The sequence below is a fragment of the Parasteatoda tepidariorum genome, chromosome 4 (genome assembly GCF_043381705.1).
Source record: "Parasteatoda tepidariorum isolate YZ-2023 chromosome 4, CAS_Ptep_4.0, whole genome shotgun sequence".
In the NCBI taxonomy this organism is placed as follows: Eukaryota; Metazoa; Arthropoda; class Arachnida; order Araneae; family Theridiidae; genus Parasteatoda; species Parasteatoda tepidariorum.
In genome coordinates this window covers 72,859,645-72,871,388 of record NC_092207.1, presented here as the reverse complement: position 1 = coordinate 72,871,388, position 11,744 = coordinate 72,859,645, and positions in this window count along the sequence as shown.

The following is an 11,744-nucleotide window of genomic DNA, read 5'->3' as shown; positions in this document are numbered from 1 at the left end:
GCAGAAGGGCAGCAGACCAAAGTAGGCCGCGTCAGACTCGCATATCAAATAAAACGAAACGAAACAAAACAAAAGACGAATTCGAGGCCAGCCGCCCGTGACTGTCTACTTCCATTAGGTTCGACAGCAAAAAGGTGTTTGTAGAAGAAACATAACGAAGAAAGGTTAAATAGAGCCAACAGCAGGTGAAAAAGAAAATTAATGCAAAATGCGACCCATCCGGACAAGAATTAGGCGAAAACGTGTGATTGAAGTAAATCAGCGTGTTTGTATTCATTCGGATTGTCCAAAAATACGTAAACAATGTAAGAATGTTACGTTTATAAGAGATTAGTGTTTTTTAAAAGTTCTGACATGCTTAAGAATCAACGTATACGGATTTGCTCTGAGCTAACCTTTGCGTTATCTGATTTCGAATTTGTGTGTTATTTTTAATTTGTACTTATGTGCTAGAAAATATAAGTAACATCTTTTGAATATACATACACACATTATATCAGGGTGTTCAGGATTTCCGGGAAATAAGGCTGGAAATTTAAAGAGATATCGCTTCGCATAAAACTGCTGCTACCGAATGGTAGCTTAAGTGCAGTTTAAAAAATTTAGACTACTCTAGGATTTAGGGGGTCTTCTTTTTTCCCTTAAAAGGTATTCATTTAGTTTTAAAAGCAAGAAAAATACATAAGTATTCAATTGGAGAATTTTTCTGAGCCGTTTGCGGAATTCGTATTGACCAGCCATCGCTGGTATTCGAACTCGGCTCACCTCCTAGGTGAGCGCTGTATCCCCTGAGCCACCAGTGCTCTCCCTAACTTAATTGCAAGTGTTGCAAGTACGGCCGTGCGACACCCTTCATAAAGAATTCTATATGAAGGTTGCCGTACCCTGATGAAGCCTTTAAAGGCTTCATACCGGACCAAAATGTACTTCTGAATAAATACATCATTTTTTTAGAAAAAAAGAACAATTTGGAATTTTTACTCTTATCTTATAGTATAGTCATGACTTAACTGTGTTAAAATATCAAACAGCAATCATCTGTAAAATTTGATCGAAATCAGAAACCCTTAAGATTAAACTTACGTTTAGAGTAATACGACAAATCCCTGAAAATATTAAGGCCAAGCAATGACTTTTTAAACAAAATTATGAAACACGCTTGTCGAAAAATAACTCCATGCCAAAAATATGGCTTTATAATCAATTTTCATTGTTTAATTTAATAACGATCAGAAAAGTTTGAATTATAAGGAATAAGGTCCGGGATAACCTGGTTGGTAGGGCTCTGGACTCGTGTTCGTGAGAATGAAGTCCGAATCCAGCCTGCCGAAGAATCCCCATGTATTAAATGATGACTGGTGCGCGTTAAATCTGCAGGGGTCACAAAGTCCTCCAAGTTCCCAAAACAAATCGATACCTCTGGGATACTGATCCAGGAATTCCCTTGTGTTCTGCATTTTGTTCGAAAATACAAGTGTACGGATTGCAAGACTACAAATTGCGTAATTTTGAACAGCAAAAGAAAATTTAGCACTGCAGTGTTCAAATAGTTTTTGGCAATGAATATTTAAAAAGTGAAAAGTTTTAAATTATTATTTTTAGAAAATTATTTAGAATGATTTAGTTTACATTTTAGATTTCTGTAATTAAAATTACGCAGTTTGAAAAATCATCAATTTGTACACATTAAATTAGTTAATGTTTTCGAATAAGATAATAGAAGATAATAGAAAGATAATAGAAATTAATAAATAACTTTAAAGGTTTTTTTTCAAAGGTATGTTTTTGGATAGAGAAATTTATAATTAAGAGTGAGAAAAAATTTATTCGCTTGAATAGTTTCAGAACGATTAAATATACAAAAACCGAAACTAACATTAAGGGATTCAAACTTTCTAACTAATTAAAAATGATTATTCAAATACGACGTAATGAAGTATATCTCATGGCTATAGTTTGTAGCTATAGATTTAGTGATAATTATAGATAATAGTAATTTTTTCATTTTTTTAAACAAAAATCTCGCCTATCCTGTTCTGAGTGGGCAAAGTTCAGAAAAACTAAGTAGGTTTTTTCAGATTGGATTGTCTTGGAAAAGCCCATCCTTAGACTCTCTTCAGGTGGGTTATTTTAACAAGCATTTTTAAGAATTTTTACATCATTTTGACGAATGCAATTTTATATATCAAAATACAAAACTTGAGCGAAATCGATTGAATAGATCCCGAGAAATCAAATTTTAAAAAAGTCGTATTTTTAAAATTCGATTACTCATGAACTAATAGACTGATCTCGTTAAAATTTCGTATTTTGCCCTTTAAAATGATGTTAAACTTTGTGTAGTACCTTAAAAATCAAAAATTTTTCGACTATTATTAAATAAAAGAATGAAAAATAATAAATATTTACTAAAAGTTTTTTTTCTCCAGCAACTAACTTTGGATAAACGAATTTTATAATTGGGCTTAAGAAAATTTTCAATTCGATCTAAAAATTTCCCGAGAAATGGTGAAATACGCAATGAGTGAAATTAACATTAAGGGATTCAAATTCTGAACGGCTCTCCTGACCAAATTCTTGGAACCATATTTCTCAGATTGCGTCTATCCCCTAAATCTTAGGGGTCAGAAATCCAAATCCGTCTATAAAAAGGTATCTTTATTCAAATTAAGTACGTTTTTGTGTCTGATTTCGTAACTTAAAATATCGTCTGCATTAATTAACATATTTGAGTACACCCCTTCAAACCATGAAGATTGAGATCAAAAGTTATTTTGGGTGGTCCGTTTTTTATTTTGCGCATTGTGCATTATTCAGTGCCTTTTATGAAAAGGGAATACTATTTATGAAAGTGCTTAGAATTTTTTATTGATATCAAAAGTAAAATATTGTCAATAAAATAAATTACTCTTGAAAGCATTTTAAATAATATCTAATACAACGATGGCGAATCTTTCTTGTTTAATGTACCAGTTAAATTACCGTTTATTATTTTGAGGTTATTGTGTCACATGTTATTTTTCTTTTCGATAAGTATTTTGATTTTAAACTATAGATTACATTGCGCGATTATATTTGCAGTTTAATTTATTAAATAGATATTGAATCTTAATTTAATAAATATCTAAAATCTTCAAATAGATATCGAATAAATTATTTTTAAAAAATTATATTTCAGTTTAGCATTAAGCTAAGGTAAAATATTTTAAAGCGGGCACTCTCTGTGACTAGCAATAAAATAAAATCGATGTAATCTATTTTAGTTATTTTTAATTTTTTATAATATGAAAAATTTAATGTATAAATACAACTCAGAGCATATTATTAATTGACTAGATTTTTTCACTGAAGAAATGGTATCCTCTGTTTAACACGCAATAAGATTTAATTTAATAAGACTTTTACTTTTCAAAACACAGTCAAACCCCACTATAGTGAACCTTCGAGGGACAGAAATTTCGGTTCACTATAACCGGGAGCTCACTATATCAGTTCTGCAAACAATTTTAACCAATGGTTCCGAAAATGACATATTTTAATAGATTAATTTTAAATAAATGACCATTAAAATGAAATACAAAAATGACTGAAAAATAATACGTAGTAACAAAAAATGTGTTAACTTGCTTTTATTTCTTATTACTCTTCATCTTATGTAGGAAGAAAAAAAAATTAGTAATCATTAGCTGATGCAGTGAAAAATTTGTCCATACATCTGCCTGGGTTGGCCTTTGCTTAGGGATGGAAAAGTGTGATAAAAGAAGCAAATAAGAGATAATGTTTATCACAACATTCCACTCTATAGATGGTTTTAAAAATAAGTATAAGTATTTTTTTTGAAGCACACATTTCAATAATTATTTTAAGAAAAGTAAAGAAAAAAAGTTCAGTCGAAGACAGAAAAAATTTCACAATATTCAACTTCCTCACTTTTTTAGTTCACTATATCCACAAAAAATAACATTATACTTGTATAGCAAGGTACGGGACCGAACATTTCGTTCACTATATCCGGGAGTTCAGTATAAACCGTGTTCACTATAGCGGGGTTTGACTGTACATTCATTTAAAGTTGTGATCATTTACTACACTATTACATTCAAAATAATCTCATTTAGTGCGACACTTTTGCTTAACTTGTTGCCTTTAACACTCAATAAGATTCACTTAAATTTGATTTTACAGTCAATTAAACAGAAATCATTCTAAAAGCAACTGCTCGCAACCATAGAGATGAAATGGAAGTAGAGTAAGTCGTCTGTTTTATTTCCCCATTTCTCTTCCAACATCATAGTCTTTTCGCTGCTACGTGTTCCCTCTTTTTCGACGAATTTGACGGGGCAGGAAGGCCCTCGCGAGAGATTTGAGATAAGTACTTATAAAAGCAATGAATGGAAATTAAAAGCTTCAGGAACATTAAGATTAGCGAAACAGTTAAATATTAGATCATTTTCCGATTAAAAAATATTTCAGAATTTCAATTTGTTAGTATGCATAAAGTATATAAAACTGTTTGCACTTTAACAAAATTGGGAATAAAAAAGAGTTTCAAAGAGTTCAAAAAACTTTCAATAAATAATATTTCGGTTTGCAGTGTATTTACCACTACAAGTCATACCTTTCATGGATGAAACCTTTTCATAGATGAAAGTTGACATTGTCGACAACAACTCTCTCCACATTGGTGACCCGGACGTGATGTGAACACGCCTACCTTGGCAGAAATGCCCACAACGATTTGAACACGCCTACTTCGATGGATGGTCCATACTGAACAATTGACTTGCTACTTGCGACATTATCTTCCTCACGCTGTTGCTTCTCAGTTTCGATCACACACAACGTAAAACGTATACACTCGACTGCTCAGGGCAACACAGGAACGACCACGACCGTGAACTCAATACAACTCTCACGATCAGTACTCAAAAAGTACGGTGATCACCCGGCTTCTCACAAAACAGCAATGAATCAACTAGTGGCATCCGTTCATCGAATTCTATCACAGATATAATTCTGGTGGGGGAGTACTGTAGTGTATCTACCACTACAAAAATATAATTCCAATTCACTTGTATATAAGACATGTTAACTCGATTCTATGGTGGGGTACCTTTTCATAGATGAAAGTTGACATTGTCGACAACAAGTCTCCCCACAGATTAATTATATATATAAAAATCCGTTTCATTTCTAAAACTGATATTACTTAGATATTTTGCACCTGTGATGATAAGGTTAAATAGCTTTAATACCACTACTAGTATTCTTAATTTTTTTTTCATGCATTATTTTGTATTATAGTATGTATTTATTTCATGCAATTGGGTACTTCCAACAATTCAAAGAATACGTGATGATTAGGCTCAACCATGTGACTTAAATCAAATGGTTAGGCAGTTCAAGTAGTTGAGCTAAGCGGGTTAGCATTACAACAATTAGGTTTGGTTTACTATCACGCAAAATTAATTTTCGGTTTAGATTTAATTGGAAACCTGTAAAGCGACGCTAAGCGTGTGTGCCGAATCTGATTGATTTCTAAATCATGGCATAAATCAATGATACTATTCACCCAAGATGACGTCGCTTGCTTGCAGGCATCCAATCAAAATAGAGCAAACGATTTCAATTTAAAAAGATCTGACGATTTCATTAAAGAGCTTGTGTTAAAAAAAACTTTGCCCTATTTATCAAATAGTTTTATAATCTTTCATAACCCTCTTCTCTCTGAGCTGAACCTATGCATTTAATTAACGAAATTAATTTATAACAAACGGATGAAATTAAAAAATATTCAAAAATGTAATCTTTCGAAAGAATTATAGAGAGTAAGAAAAAAAAAACGTCAATGACAAAGAAGGAAATAAACATGGGGATTCATATGATGTTTAAAAAAATATAACATTATTGGTTAAAAATAAAATCTTGATAACAAATATCAAATGCACCGAAACGATATTTATTTCATATATCAATTTTAATACCAAAATGTGATAAATTAACTCCCCTCTGGGACATAAGGTTCTCCATTAAAAAAAAATTTTGTACAACAAAAGGCAGCGCATCACTGTATTTTAAGATTTTGACTTTAAAATTCCCGCATCGATTTTCTTTCCTTGAAATAACAAGGAGAAACGGCTAAAAAATTTCTCTCTCGGTTTGCCCTTTATCACATGGTTTCATTCTGAGGACAAACATTTTAATGATGCGCGCACTTACTCTTCCATCTTTACGATCGCAACATTATAAATTTTTTTTCCATAATTTACAATTTAATTAGGGTTATCTCTTAACACCTCATCGCACTCACGTATTTCTCAAGGAAAAGACAGTATCCCTTACAGCATGGGCTTTCATAGTAGAGGGGGTATCCTTACGTCCTGAAAAATGCTTAAATCGTAATAATTTCTAAATCCAGCTATGATGATCGCTAATATTTAAGATTAGTTTTTACACATCAAGAAAATGTGTGTTGTCTAGATTTTCATGACCGCATAATTTTTGACCTGATCAACTTCTACACAATTATAATAAATAAAGAGCTGTAAGAGTTATAAAAAATCCAGCTAACATAAGCATTGGCGAAAAGGCTGCACAAAAAGATCAAAAAACAAAAAGCAGACGATAATTTTAAAACTTTTTGGAAGTGATTTTTTCCACAACTTTCCACTGGCGATTTATTTTCACAAACGGGTATTTTATTGTTTTTTCAATATTATTTTAAATTATTTTTATATTCTTTTTATGATTAACTTATTCAGAATTACTGTCTTGGCTGTTATTTTAACGTAAATATGAATACCTGAGAAGGAAAAGAATTTTGTGACGTCTTAAAGGTATTTTGCCTAGAATTGAAAACCAACTCAGCCCATTGGAGGTTTGGTAGGCTTCCCAACCCATGACTGGAAATGTTGGGACGTTTCTAAAAGTCCATCGAGGAAAAATAAAGAAAAAAGAAAACATTTGGCAAATGAGTAAATAGTGATCGCAAAAAAAAGCGATCACAATTTTCTCGCTTTTGTAAGTAATCGTTTATATATTTTTATCTGTGATTGTCCTCAATAATGATTCATCCGATCTTGATAACGTCTTTATGTTTTTTAAATGATGTTTTCAGTTGATAAGAGTAGTTTAACATGTTTTTTTCGCGTGCTACCGAAATATCTGTCCCGTGCCACCTAGTGGCATGCGTGCCATAGTTCGCCACCTCTATCTGATACAACCACAAATTAAAATTACATATTTTCTACCCTTTATTCAAATAGAATATTTATAAATAATGATGCAATCACAAGCTTAATAACTTATCGTAAGTATAATGATTAATTCGATTTATTTTAAAAGTTTTATTTTTACTCTCCGCGTAATCTTCTTATTTGGTTCGTTTTTTATTTTGAAATAGTTTAGTTAATATTATATTGGCTTATTATATTTACCTCCTTTATTTGTATAATAGACCGGCTTAAATAATAAAATTGCAGGAGGGATTATATTTACAGAATTTTAAGCACGCAAAGTTTTAAACTCTCAAAAGCGAATACATATTTGCTTTAAAGTTTAAAAAGAAAATTTCTAGAACGTGGATTAAATAAATATTTTTGGAATGTAGATGTTCATAGTAAGTATTGGTAGAACATAGTATGTTCATAAATATTCTTCCCATAAATAAAACAAATTATATTTTTTAAATAAATTTAATGGGCAGTTATGGAAGCCCGTTTTAAAGATTAACTTATATATTTGCAATGTTTAGAAAATGAAAACTAAACAAATTGCTTTTTTTATTTGTTTTAAAAACATAAAATATAATAAGATATAAAATTTGATAATTTTTTGCTCATATAAAACGCGTGGAGAATTTTTTCATTGAAAAGTGCAATGTATTATAAAGACCTAATATGCGTAATTCCACACTTAAGATAATGATGCATTTTTTTAAATTTAAAAATGATATTTTACCATATTACACTTTACATTACGTAAAGAATCATATATGAATATTTTCATTATTATGTAGCTAATTAAACATTTAGAAAATACATTTTGGCAGTAAATAATTAAAATTTAGAAGAACATTTTGGCAGGAAATTAAAATAATCACTCTTTAAACCATATTCTTTTATTAATTCCTTTAATAACTAAGCAATAATAATTTTTCCCGAATTTGCTATATCAATTACTTATAATCTTTTTCCGTAACAGAACAAAAAAAAATCCTCTCTCTATCTCAAAACATTCGATATATAGTCAATATTTAAAACCTAAAAACTTCAAAAGTTCATGAAAGAGCACTTAAATTTGGATGAACCTATGTAGCTAATGTAACGTATAAATTGAAATTTCTAAACGAAATTCGAAATTAAATTTCGATTAACTATAAATTTTGCAGGTAGAGATCAAGAAATGAATGAAAATTTCACGTCATTGGACACGGTTGTTGTAGTTCCTTTACGTCGCACTAGAGCTGCACAATGGGCTATTGGCGACGGTCTGGGAAACATCCCTGAGGATGATCCGAAGACATGCCATCACAATTTTGATCCTCTGCAGAGGGGGTGGCACCCCCGCTTCGGTAGCCCAACGTAAAATCTAATGAAGTCACGCACAAATTTCGAAATAAAATACGGCGTAACTTAAAATTTGTAATCTTTGTTTCTAGGAAATTTAGCGAGTGATCTCTTAATTGGTTGAATAATTGCGCTATGGCTAACATTTTAATTTCTTTTAATTTTGTAGAGGAGATTTAAGATCCATAGCATCATCCTAATCTGCTGTGACCTACCAAGGAAAAAATTAATATTGGTAATAGCCAAAAAATGTAAGGAAAGAATGACAAGGCGTAATAAAGTAAGAAATTTTAGGAAAATTGAGATATTTTCAAAAACTGATATTGTGACCAAATTTCATTTCAATTTTTAATAAAATAAAGGGAGCACATAAAGTCTTTAGAGCCCAACAACGCATGTTTTGCTGCGCGAAATGTAAAAAAAAAATTAAAAAAATAAATAAAAAAAAATTTGGCGTACGCGTTCAGCAGAGTGCGCGTTTTTAATGCTGTTTTTCAAAGCTCTCTCGCCAAGGAAAAATTAAAATAAAGCCATAGTTTAAGCGCATTACACTTGAAACAATGCTGTGGTTTTAAACTATAGAAAAATCTTGGCGCGAAGAATTATCTGGGCTTTAGAGCAGACAAATAATTTAAAAATTTTAAAAGCTATTAAAAAATTTTAAAAATTGCTAATTTGGCGACATTTTTCCACCAAGGTAAAAATTATCGATATCATTGCCTTATTCTCAGCTTTCTTTTTCAAATTTTTATGAGGCCAAATATTGCAGCATTGGAGTAAGTTTTTAAAAATCAAAAAATTAGACTCCAAACGCTTTTCATTTTTATAAAACTGTGTTTTTCTTCATATTGCGCCATTTTCAAAATAAGCGTTGACATCGCTGGCTTTAGATAGGTTAAACTTGACCAAACAGTCACGACTAACAGTTGCTAACTCAAAGCAGTTACAAAAATAGCATATTATCCGCAAAAAAACATCATTTCATGTTAAGACGGAGCCTTCCAAAAAATGGTCAAGGAGGATTTTCCTTAAAATTCGATATTTTTTATACAAATATCAAATTTTTATAAAATATATAATTATCATAATTTCATATAAGAACATTTTGGAAATATGTTGTTCATAACAAAATAAACGATAACTTGGATTTGAAAAAATAATCAACTCTACTGGAAAAAAATATTAAAATCATAGAATGTGTGACACAATAAAAAGAAATAAAAAAGAACAGTAATTTTACTTGTTAACAATCTATAACAATTACTTTATACTGCATAACAGTTCAAACTGCAAACGGTTTTTTTCTCTCTTACTCTCTTAGATATTTTTAATTAATTTTGATATAAATGTAATGATTTATATATGCAACATCTACTCGCTGTCTCTTATTTCTTTCGTTTTATTTATCCATTTTGTTTTAATTACATTTGACATCAATTCAAGCGTATGTTAATAAAGCATTTAAAATTGAAATAACTTTAGAACTATCGGGACTTCGATAACAACTCACATTAAGCTCTTAATTGAAAAAAGACCTTTTTAATACATACTCTCTGCAGGCCAACTCTAGTTGTATTTTAGAGGGCAGTAGATCGTCCGGCAATTTTTTTTAAAGCTTAAGTTTAACAGATGATAATTCTCAAACAAAAACTTTTTTTTTATAACATCGGATTCCTAGTATATTTTTCTACAAACTATCGTAATTTAAAGTTCCTAAATCTTATAGATTTTGCGCAGCAAAACAATAAACTGTACAGCAAAGCAAAATAAAGCGAGAAAAATTCGCAAAATAAGCACTTAAAATTGTAAGAACTTTTAAACAAATTTAAAAAATTTTAAAATAAAGCTGAAGTTTATAAATAAATATGGATCTTTCAGCGTGCCAAATTTTAATTCTATAGTTGCATACCTGTGGCCTGTAGAGCGGCCCGCATGGTGTTTCTTGCTGCAAGTTTAACAATTAATAATTCTCGAACTAATTATCGAATGTTAATTTTTTTCGAATTACATTGAACTTTGTGCACATTTCTTTACACATCTTCGCAATTTCAAGTTTTTGCGTAGCAAAACGAAATGTAAAGTTAAGTTAAACACCACAAACAACGGTGGCCCTTACGATTTTAAATATATAGAGAAAAAAAATTACTAAAAGACGCGAAAAACGAAGGAATAAAGCTAAAAATTTAGAGCTTCAAATATAATATACTCGAAATACAGTCTGAGTAAAAACTTTAAAACCAGTGAAAACATTGAACAAAATCAAAAAATACAAAATTTAAATTCCTTTTATTTTTAATTATGAAACTATGTTGCTAAGAAAGCCCGCAACAAACAAGTTTTTTAATTATGGAATTATCAGGGGGAAAAAAGGTATGCACAAAATTAATATTTCAATCTGAGTAAAATCCTTAAGTTCAGTAATTTTTTATAAATAAATATTAGCTTTATTACCACAACTACGAAAATTTGTAAAAGCACTTGTTGCAAATTTGAAAATTGTTTTCAAATTTACCAAACTTTACTTCGAAGTTTTGATGCTTCAGCAAAGATGCCGAATGGTAAGAAGTTAGCAGATCATAATAGAAGATAGATTGAAACTTTTTCTTTACCAGGAATGAGTAGCCGTACTAATACAATAAAAACAGGAAGATCAAGCATGTGGTTAATAATTTCTTAAAATTGAAAGACCATTGGTAAAATGACTACCAAGGGGAAAACTAAAGCTATCTCCGCGTTTTTTTTTTTCTTATCTGCTGGAAAATACACAAAAATGAAATTTTTTCAAAAAACGATGCATAACACAATTAGAATATTTAGGAAATCCATTTATATAGCAAAATTGGCTAAAAATTTTTACTTAGAATGTAGTTACTATCAGAATGGAAGTCAGAGTGGCAACATTTGAAAAAAGAAATAAATAAATGCTGCTTATTATTAATAAATATATATTGATTTATTATACATATTATATGCTTGTGCACCAAATTTTCCCCTATTGAAGACTTTCAGTATTGATTGATATAAAAAATTAAATTGCCAATACCGTTGAGCCATATATACCAAAACTTTTTTACATTCTGCCCAAAACATGGCATGTTGTGGTATTTAAAACACATCACGCTATTTAATGTCTAAACTGTTCTTTTTTACACAAGTATAATTGAAAAGAATAAACAG